At 45.6% G+C, this 11,070-nt stretch overlaps 1 protein-coding gene across 1 annotated transcript in view; it reads left to right on the top strand.

Annotated features, from left to right (window-relative positions):
* The first annotated feature begins 3,827 nt into the window (after positions 1-3,827).
* LOC142769297 (uncharacterized) overlaps positions 3,828-11,070 on the top strand; it is a 215,092-nt gene continuing 207,849 nt past the window's right edge. The window contains exon 1 of the mRNA XM_075872427.1: positions 3,828-4,810. The gene's annotated coding sequence lies outside the window, so the exon portion shown is untranslated. The remainder of the gene's footprint in view (positions 4,811-11,070) is intronic.

Genomic DNA, 11,070 nt, shown 5'->3' with positions numbered 1-11,070 from the left:
AGCATGTTTTAGAAAAGCGTTAGCTCTCCTTACGTGAACCTTTAAGTACCTACGTATTCGTATACTTTTACTTTTGCGCGAACGGCTAAGTGGTGATGATAACTGCATTTAGACAATGTTTCATTTATATAACATTGAATTTTCGCAGTGGCGAAATCATGAGAGGCTTTTAGCTTGGAGTATTCTTTTACAAGCAAAGTGGAGCAAAAATTTCGGGTTACCGGACGATTTTTAACACTTTTGTGTTTGCCTTGTTCATCTTCACCCCGCTAGATGGCGCCACATATTCAGCATGTTTTTCGTTTACGGCATCGGTATTCAACATGTTCTAGGTAATTCTGGCTTGTCTAAGCCGACCGAAGCAAGGTGATTGCAATTCGCACTCGCACTTCGACTCATTGTGACTCTGTGGCTGGAGTCTCCACAAAGCCAACATTGTGCGTAGCCACGAACGAAGATGGATTAGGCAGATAGGGCCGTAAACATAAAGCCTATCCAGTGGGTAGTCCACGCCCCGTAAAAAGTGTACGTTCTGTAGAGGCACGCGCATGCGTAGATTTAATCCAACATTTGGTTGCGTAAAAAAGTATACGTACAAGATAAGAGCCCCTATTACGTGCGGGTATGAGTGAGAAAGTGACGAAAAATAGCCCCAAACCCGATGTTGGGCGGTTCGCGGCGGCTTCTGTCGGAAACAAGATGGAATGGGTTGCACGGATCCAATAGCTCTCGAAACTCTTGCCTCGCTACTGTTGATAGTGTGACAGCTCACTGCGTATCACCGGCCACTCGCGATACAACAAGGCGGTTATGCCATACAGAACGTGGTGGTGCACTGTCTACGGCTTCGGTCCACGTACTCCTCACGGATTTGATGATACGTGGGGTTTAACGTCCCAGAACCACCATATGTATATGAAATGCCGTAGTGGAGAGCCCCGGAAATTTTGACCACCCGGGCAATCCTCACGAATTGAAATAGGACAATTCAAGGGTAAGTAACGCATATACTTTCGTTTCTTCCATTTTCAGTTCCCTTCATATCCGCGTAATTTTGCCTCAAACGCACAGATCAGAGGTAACGTCATCCTTGAGACCTGATTTTTAGCAGCATGAAGTGCTTATCCCGAGTGGTTGAATCCGTGAGCACTATACTATACATACACATTTACGCGAAGCGGGAAGAGAAAACACAGGCACTAGAAGAACAACCGACGGAACAATAGCACCGACTCACGACTGACCGTTTATTGATGTGAAACCACATATACGAAAAACGTCAGAGTTTTGCCACAAAGTGGGAGCAATGAACGCAATATCAACAACTTGGAAGGTCATGCGCAGAATAGCCAGCAGATGGAAACGTGCCCCACGTTTCTTACGCACAAATGACGCACGAAACGTACTCTTAGGTATAGGTAAACGCGAATAAGTGGATCAGTTGTTACTTCACTGCGTCTGAAAAGCGCGCTCTTTTCGCAAACCTAGACTGCGCAACAATTGCAGCGACCTTTGTGCGTCCTGTAACTAAAACAGAATCGTTCCAGCGAAAGCCGATACGCAAGCCAAGACGTACGGTCTTCCCTACCGCGAGATAAGGGTGCGCGAGGACATCGACCCCCTGCTCTTGGCGGGGCAAAGTGCGCGTGGGAGATGAGAGCGTGGCCGACGTGTCGTGATGATGTTGCTACGCGTGTTCATTGCCCCATCTTGCTGGTAATGCTGAAAGCACGATAGCTGCACCCGAGATGCCCGTCAGCAGCGGTAAGTAGTAGATAACTTGAAGCTTGCTGTTTGAACGTTGAAGGACGTGCTCCTCGATGGCTCAGTGGTTAATGCCTCGTGCTCACGTCACGATTCAGAGGCCCCAAGTTGGATTTTGCGCACTGGCGTATTTTTATAAATTTTGGGGGGTGAAGCTCCTTAAGCCATGTGTTTTGTGTCCGCGTTGTACGTAGTAGTAGTAGTAGTAGTAGTAGTATGTAGCCACCTCCAAGACCGGAGCAGAGGAGTGGCACGCGCGCACCCTATTCAATTGAGGAGAAAATCCGCGCACGTTGATCATAAATAAAAAGATAGTTGTTTCTGATGAAAGAACCTACAGAGACGAGTATTGGTGACCTATTCTCGAATAAAAGTTGCCTTGAATTTGATGGTTAGTAAAAAACTAATATCAGAAGCACGCACTTTGAGTGTTATCTGACCAGAAAGAGTTGTCACGTTAAACTCGCTGGGCGTAGTCTCCATGGTTTTGGCTAGGTTTAGCGAGGTTTGGGCCACTGTGCCATGTATATAGTGAACTAGTATATAGCCATGAACTAGAGGCAGTGATAGGTGGGAAGTAGACACGAAGCGCAGGCTGTAAAAAGGTGCGCGAGTGCCACCTCTCGTTTAGTCCTTGGAATGTCCGCTGGATGGCGGTACTCAATATATGACCAAAACATGCCAGATGGCGGTACTTGGAGTGTTCACTGGATGGACGGACACTCACACAGACAGATGCACGGATGGACGCATAGATGGACGGAAGCAAGAACGAACGAACGAACGGATGCTTTGCCCCACTCATCATCACGCACTCCGTGGATATGGTGCGATTTTTTTCTTTGTTCTGTTTTAATATATATAGATACGAAAACATATACGGTGAGTGACGGTGACGTCAACGGCTAAGTCCAGCCGAGAGTGTCTATATATTGCTATCGCAATAAAACATTTACGTATGTATGTGCTCACCTGGAAACCACAAGGAACACAACGAAACATAAATGTCATGCCGAATACACATGTTTAGAAATTGTTTTTTCTTGCAGCCGAAACATACTTCCCTCTAGTATATGTTCGACCTTCTCGTTATCGTCCTTGCCCAGCAGTTGCGCAGTTTCTCATCACGCGTTACCGGCTGTTCCAAGTTTTCACTTTACTTATGAAGTTTTCGCTTAGACCTGCGTCACACCTTCCAGAAGCAGTGCCTATTTAGGTCGATTTGGGATTGTGTCCGGAAAACTTAGAATTCCAGAGGCATCGATAAGTGGGTCCACACCATCTAAACAACCTTAGGTATAGGCCTCACTTGCTTGGAAACTAAGATTCTGGGGTTGATTGCTTTGTATCGCGTGATTTAACCGTTATTAATTTGAAAAACAATGACACTTTGTGGTGTTACCCTAGGAAAAATTTCTGAAATAGTAAAGCAAACAGCGAACAAGGGTTTTAACAATCTTGACTAAAGGCGTCAGCTTTATTATAATCTATATGATTTAAAGTTTTAGCGCGAACTTGGTCTTAATCCTTTGTTGTCAAAAGTGAAAATAGGCAAGAAGCAGCACTGACAATTTTTCGTGAGCTCGAAGAACCATTGCTCTAACACTTCGAACTATCATGTCAGGAAAAAATTCGTTTCAGTTGTCCACACGCCTGCAGAAGCACTAGCACTCCACGCTTTGATGGCCATTTTGTGGTTTCCAGTTGTGAATGCACATTATATAAGTTCCCTAGAATGATCGAAATAGCAATGCTTTTAGCACATATATGGAGGAGCTGTACAACTCACTGCCACACAAAGATTTCTTGAAAAGTTTAAAGGCTCGAATTTGTGGTTTCGATGACGATAGAGAAGATTTATTGAGCAACATGACATTAGTGTAAAGTTTTATTTGAGGTATTTGCTATTGCAATGCCCGCGGAAGGAACTGCGAAAGTTGGAGTGTCTGGCCATCGGTGGAAGCACGCTGCTGCACTGCGATAAAGCGTGATGGCGAGAGTGTTGTTGACGCATGATTTTCGCTTCCCATTTCCGATCAACTGTTCTGTGGTTCGCCACAGAACAGCTGCCACAATCGCACGCTCTCTCCAGCGCCAAAGCAGCGACGGCAGCAGAATCGATGGAATACGGGAGCAGACGATGTAAGCAGCGGCAAGTCACTGCACCCTGCTGTCGTGCTTCGCTTGAGGTGTTTTCGTTCCCGTTTACTTTCAGAAGACGGTAAAGTGTTAGCATCCGTGAGAAAACCATAGTGTTAGCATGTGTGTGTTTTTTTTTTGCCAGACTTCGTTCGCGCTGAGGACAACACGGCCACATCAATTTCTTGCAGAAGACGAGAACAGACGAGACCAGCCCGTTGAGTGAAACTGCATGCGTGTAGTGCGGGCCCCTTCACTCACTAAACGATGAAAGCTTATTAGTGATCACCCTCGGGTTAACGTGGCATCAAGCTCGACGGCAGCCTGAAACAGACAACAGCAGCGATTCTACTGTCACGTCCGGTGCAGGAGTGCTATCGCGGAGCGGTGCCTTATTAAGCCTTATGCTATGCTTTTTCTATTGTCCAACACTAGCGGCTGGCTTATCACGTTGGTAACGTGAACGGATCGTTGCTCTAACCACTAGCCAAGTGCGAAAAAAAAGCGCACTGGCAATAGAAAAGACTGTGTTCCGCGATTGCGTCCCTGTGCGAGCGGCTGAGAACATCCCGTCACGCCTGCGCTTGTTGCCGCTAGGGGGACGCTCATTAGTTACGTCTGCACGGAGCCTATAGCGGTGCGCGAGAGTATTTGCGCACTTTTATGTGCTCACTGCAGTTATTTGGCTTATCGCACCGCCATTTGATGCACACCTGACTCGCACCACAGCACTGGAGTTACGGTAAACTATTGAAATGTTCCCGAGTGACCGGACGCAGTAATCACGTGATAAGAACATTCTCACTCTCGTGCTGCACCATGACGCAACAGCTGTCTTCCAGTGACGCCCATGGACGGTACGCCTTGAACCAGGGACCTACCCTCCAACTGTCGCGTATTTGAATGTGTGAGTAGTGTACTTCAATCCTACTGTAGTACGTGTGTCGGAATGATGCCTCATGTTGAACTACAATGGAAGCTCGCGAGGGCTAGGCCGGATCGACAACGAAGGGCGTAACTCGGAGTCAGATCGCTCTCGCGTAATTTGCCATTGAAATGCACATTCGCTTCGACGGGAGCAGTTCGTATACGGAAATCGAGGGAGGACGCGCAGTGATGCAATGGAATCTGTATGATCCCAGCATTTCGTGCATTTCTTTTTAGCTAACTGTGCGACTGCTCGTCAGACACGCATCAGTGGTGGAGAAAAATCTCGCATTAAGTCGCTCCGCAATGCGTCGCGCAAGACGAGCGTTCCCGTGGTACTAGACCAGAATGGCGTATCGAAGCAAAAGTTCTTTTCCACGCAGCCACAACCAGAATTGTACAATACCAAATCATCGGAATATTGCTGACTAGAACTTTTTGTATGGCCATTTGGTTCGCTCTGTAGAAATGTGAAGAACGCAACCCACGTGGACGAAAAAAAAATGAAGGGGGCAGGGTAGAGCGTCAAGCGAAAGCGCTGTGGCGCGTGAACTTTTGTAGGCGTATTTTATCAGTGACACGTTGGTCCCTGCGCCAAAAGGAAGCGCAATTTTTTATAAATACATTTTTTTTTGCTATCCTGATGCCACAAGCGTGGCGTTGGTCGCCAATGGCTGGCGCAACTGCAACTGCGCCCATGTCTGCATGCTCAAATAAAAAAAAAAAACATTTTTTTTCAAATAGTAAGTTACAAGTGGATGCTCTGTCTTTTCACCTTAATGTCTTTCACCTACGCGAAAAGCGTCCTTCAACTTTTTTTCGGAATATTACCCAATGACTTTCTCGATGATGTCCATCTCTTGAGGCCTCTTGACACTACTGACAAACAGGTGGAAGCTTGCATTAAATGCCCATTGCCTCTCAGCAGCCTCAAACTTTCTGTATTAAATCGAAGAATCACCACTAGGCTCAGAACTTGCTGCGTCAGAGTACGAACTGCTACCTTTTAAGATCAACGAAAATGCTTCGCACTGTGCGAATCGTCTTTCTTGTCATCTATTACGGCTGATGGCAGTAAACATCCGGTCGTGACGGAAAAGCAAGCGCACAGAGTACGTCACGCGGACTTCCGCTCAATCCGACAATTTTGGCGGAGCGATAATTCTTGCTTCGCGGAACGATAGGTAATCCGGGGTGACCCCCTATCTAATATTTTTGGAACGCACAACTCACACTCACACTATGCCACTGGAATGCAAGAGGACACTGGTCATTGGATAATGACGTCATATACTTGCCTTCTATCTTCGCGCCGGGATATGAACGCATGAATTGACGTCTTGGTGCCCCTAACAAGAGTCAGCATGCGCTTGATGCGAACTGCGCAGGCGCAGTGGGCATCTTGTTTAATGACGAACGCGAGAATGTCTAATGACGCGGTAAAGCGCCACCCTTTCCACTGTATCTTTCACAGCATCTTTCGAATGCCGATTTAATTGGTGTTTGAGGCTATTTGACGTGTGCTCGCGTGTCATCGCCTATATTAATCATGATAATACCTGTTTTTTTTTTCCTTAATAGGGCACGATATCAGCGGCAGAACTTTACTTTTTTACATATCTGGCGCTCTTAAAGTTGTGATTCAACAAAATTTTGTGCACTGTAATCCTGTATTACGAATATGTTTTTGCACTGACGGAAACGCACGTTTTATCTGATGACTTGTTTCATCAACCAAGCTTTCTTAAAACTGACGCGTCATATGGTGGGCCCCTGCGCTACTTCATTTCTTTTCCGATTTAATTTCCTTTATTTCGTTAAAGTACTTTCACTGCCAAACGGTAATACAGAGATGAGTCGTTACTGCATGTGTATTAGTAAAGAAGGGACGCAAGGCAGCTTGAAAACATAAAGGGTCTGAGTTGTAGGCGACGGAAGCTGGGAGGTGGTTTCACGTAGACACTGTGTTTGGCAAGAGCGAACGGAGCACCACGTTCGCCTGGCAACTTGGCTCTTGGACTTTAAGGTAGGGGTCGATTCTCCTTGATGCGTCAGAGGGTATTCCTATGTCACTTTTTGATTCCGGGTTTAAAAAAAATCTACGGAAGAGACAGATAGGTGAGCTTCCTTCTGATGAGGCAGATCAAGGCTAGCTTTGATGGTGGGTATACTCTCTCTGTGCGATTAATTCCACTCAATAAAACGCGTGGACTGGTTCTGAATTGCTTCAGGAATGTGTATTCGATAAAGAGCAGATCCATCCCGAATGAATGAACTATACGAGTCTTAATTCCTAAGACAATATGAGGCACGGGAAAAGTTTCGACGTAAAAATAGACGTGTGAAATATGTGGAATTCGTCAGATATTCACGAGTTTGCCCTGAGATTGTTAGTGTGGTGAAGGCCTAACCACTTAGAGCGTGTGACAGAAATAGAACCATTGTTAATTGACCCAGTCTCGTCTTAAACAGTGACACTGTCTAAGCCAGCCGTAAAATGCTGACTGTGTCGCGAAGCTGTCATCGTTATAAACAGGTATGTGGCGCAGAAACGGGGAAATCCCACTATACGACTAGTCCACTAAAAAAAAGCAACATTTAGCTTGAGAAATAACTTCTACACGACGGCGGTGAAACGAAAAAGCTCTGAGCACGTACAACGACTGAACACTAGGGAACGACAAAGGCAACGGCGGCTGCGAAAAGTTCCCCAATTCATGAAAAACATGCGCCAACAAGGGCGTGCTTGTATATTTACAAAAGTGCGAACACTCGGTTTCAGTGCGATTTTCTATCTCTGAAGTTTGGACATCCGTGTCATCTTTGTTAAGATTGTTGAAAGTCAGTAAAGGCTATAAATATATGAACGCTGAAAAGAGGATCAGAATAGAACGTAGACTCATAACGCTGATTGTTTTATTGTATTATGATATCAGCTTGTTTCAAATGCGAATGCATTTCTTAGTCGGGGCATGTCAAGCGTCTGTCGGTGTCCGCGCGCTGGTAGCTGTTATCTCTCTGCTCTCACTCCCTCTCTCACAGATACAGATCGGGCGCACGCGCTTGTCATCGCGCCTAGCAACCGGAGCAAGTGGTGCGAGCGGAGTAGTGGAGAATGAGTGGAGATGAGGAGCGCACTCTGGCGTGTGAGGGCGCTCGCATCGCGAGAGCTTGGACATCATTTGAGAGCAGGGAAGCTAGCAGCAAGATAAAGTTTGAGAAGCGATTGAGAGAAATGGGGGAGGAGCGTTGGGCTAGCAAGGTTTTCAGCTACTTGTACATGAATAATGTCGATACAAAATGGAGGAAGCGAACCAGGAAATTGACTCGTAAATACTTAGAAAACAGCAGGTAGCCTAACCAAAGGAACTATCGGTTAAAAAGAAAGTGAAGGAAACGGAGACTGACATGTGGAGATTGGGCATGATTAAGAAGCCCGCACTAGGGATCTATCGAAATTTTAAGCAGGAAATTGCCAAGGAAAGGATCTATGATAATACTCGCGGTAGTTCTCTACTGTTTGAGGCCAGGACGAGAGTACTGCGAACCAAGACATATCGGGCCAAATACGAAGGGGTAGACACAGTATGCAGTGCGTGTGGAGAGGAAGAAGAAACTGCCGAACACTTGATAATGTTCTGTAAAGGGCTTCGCCCTATAGTTCAGGATGATGGCGCAGAGTTTTTCAAAGCACTGGGGTTTAGGGACCGGGAGGGCGAAATAGACTTTAAGCGGGTAGACCTAACTAGAAAGAGGTTATCTGATTGGTGGCTAAAGTCAAGGCACGAGTAAAAATTAAACCCTTCACTGCAAAGTACGAATCCTCAAACTCACGTTTTAAAGAAAAATAAATAAATCTAGTTTTTGGTTGATAAAGAATTACAGCTTGGTGGCGCTAGCCACCGCCCGATCTAAAGGGTACAGCAATATCCATCCATCCATCCACCCTTGGTGGAGCTCCCGAGGGCGTGGAGAAAGTGTAGAAGAGGACAGGTGCAGTGCTTCACCGCTCTTTCTCTCGCCGTTCGTTCTCTCTCCTCCCTGTGCCCCACTCTGCCGTCCGCTCGCTCATACACTATATGAATGGAGTGAAACGCGTACCTCACTCTCGACCGTTCACTGGCATATCAATGTGTAAATAAATGGTTATTCGGTACAAATACTCGTCTCCCTAATAATTTACGCCATTAAAATTACTACACCATGTAATCTCGGCGCAAGACATTCATTTTCATTTCCTCACGATTCCCTTACTTCGGGGAGGTGGGTGCAATTTTTTCATTTGGTGTCACCTCTGAAATATACAACTTTGCGTTCAGGTTGTCATCGACGGTGACAGAGTGCTCTTCGCTACAAGTAGCGTTGGAAGAAGAATTACCACCATGAAAAGATACTTAAATGTTAGTCAGTCGCATTCGAAAACAAGTGAAAATCATATCGCCAGCTGGTGTCTCAAATGTCTTCAATTTTGAATTGTATCAATATCTTAAGTGTCGATGCTTCCGCGTCAATCCAATATTATTGGTGCTTTAATTGATTAGGGCGTTTTAATGGGTCGAACGTGTCACGCACACAACAAACACAAGGCTTAAAGTGCTGCCAATATAGAGACTGATAGCATTATTGTATGGAAATCACGACCTTCCACATTTGATACTGTATGTAAATGCAGGCTCTGCTTCTTATTTCCTTCTATTCGCTCCAAAAATTAGCGTTAAAGATAGACTTACCTATGAAGTTGCCAGAGCTGCTGCATGACATACCAGCTGTAAAACATACTGCCATCATTGCAACATTATGTTCACGTTGTCAGTCCATACATTCTTCACAACGAGCCGCAATAATTAAAAGAAGTCCATTTTTTTCCATTGGAGCACAGGAAAAGTAGCACGATGTTACACAGGTCCAGTGTATCATTTTCACATGTCATTGTGGTAGCTACGAAAAATTTATACTCTAATTGAACGGCAAGGAAAAATAACACGAACACCCATGGAGTACCCTGTCGTAACATATTTCACAGGTAGCTTTGCGCCCTCGTGTAGCCCAATGCTTACTAAAGATGGCTACAACTTTAGAAGTCAGTGACATCTCGTCTTTATAGGCGGATGCACACAAGTCTGCACTAACGCACGTGTACTCCCGACTAGCGTCATGAGTGACACGGTCAGTGGCTCCACTTCCGGAGAGCACGAGAAAGTGTACGAACGGCCCTATTTCTTTAGTAGCAGAGGTGATCGGTTGCAGTGCTATGGTCACCTGCGCAGGGCGCCTCCGGAAGTTCACTCAAAAAACCAAGGTGGGCAAACCCGGACACAAGGAAAAATTCAGGACGCCACCATTACAAACACAGCGCCTAATGTACACATAACGCAGGCTAACGTGTGCTAATTGCCGTTGGCGCATGGCCGTTAGCACACTTTAAACCAACTGTTGGCCGTTAGCGCTAAGGACATGTGCTAACGGCCAACAGTTGGTTACAAGTGCGTTAACATATATAATGGGAGTGATAAAAAGAAGAAAAAAAAAACAAGGTTGGGAGGAGGGCTTAAGCGCTGTGTTTCTAATGAATCCGTACTCACGAGCTCGCATTAGCAGTCTCTTCCGTCAAGACACCACAGACGCCGGCAGCTGCAAAGCTGAACAACAGCGGGCACGAAAGAAGGCACGAAAGCATATCAATGCATGCTTAGGCCATATGCAAACCTATCGATCAGGCACGCATAAGTATCAGCGTTAAAGATAACTGTCAAGGGATTTCATTTACTTTTATGGAAGTTAATGGATGTCTATCTCACGTATGCACTCCAACTATTATCGATATGCCGTGCCTGAATAATCAGACGCGTTCCTTATATCCAGTGACTGTACAAAAGTGGGCATTCATAGAATTTTCGGCGTGCGCTTATATTTTCGACAGTGTATAAATCAACTGGAAAGTGAGCCTCCGGTTAGCGATCTCCTCACGTTCCAATATTCTTCACCTAACACAGTGGCCCCTCTGTCCTATAGGACGTTGTTAATAGGCGCTTGTGGTGTCCTGATTTCCGTCTCGTGTCCGTGTTTGCACGTCCTGTGTGTTTTAGAATGTATACTTACCAACTATAGCTCAGTTATATGTTATTCTAAGCTCCTTATGTTGTGTCCCGCCATAAGCTGTCACTGAATCTTGAATATGGCTGAGTAGTTAGCATAGTGGGTTCACACTTCGTGCAAGAGTAAATTTTATTGTATAGTATA

Source organism: Rhipicephalus microplus, chromosome 8 (genome assembly GCF_043290135.1).
Source record: "Rhipicephalus microplus isolate Deutch F79 chromosome 8, USDA_Rmic, whole genome shotgun sequence".
In the NCBI taxonomy this organism is placed as follows: Eukaryota; Metazoa; Arthropoda; class Arachnida; order Ixodida; family Ixodidae; genus Rhipicephalus; species Rhipicephalus microplus.
This window is presented reverse-complemented; position numbering and strand designations above follow the sequence as displayed.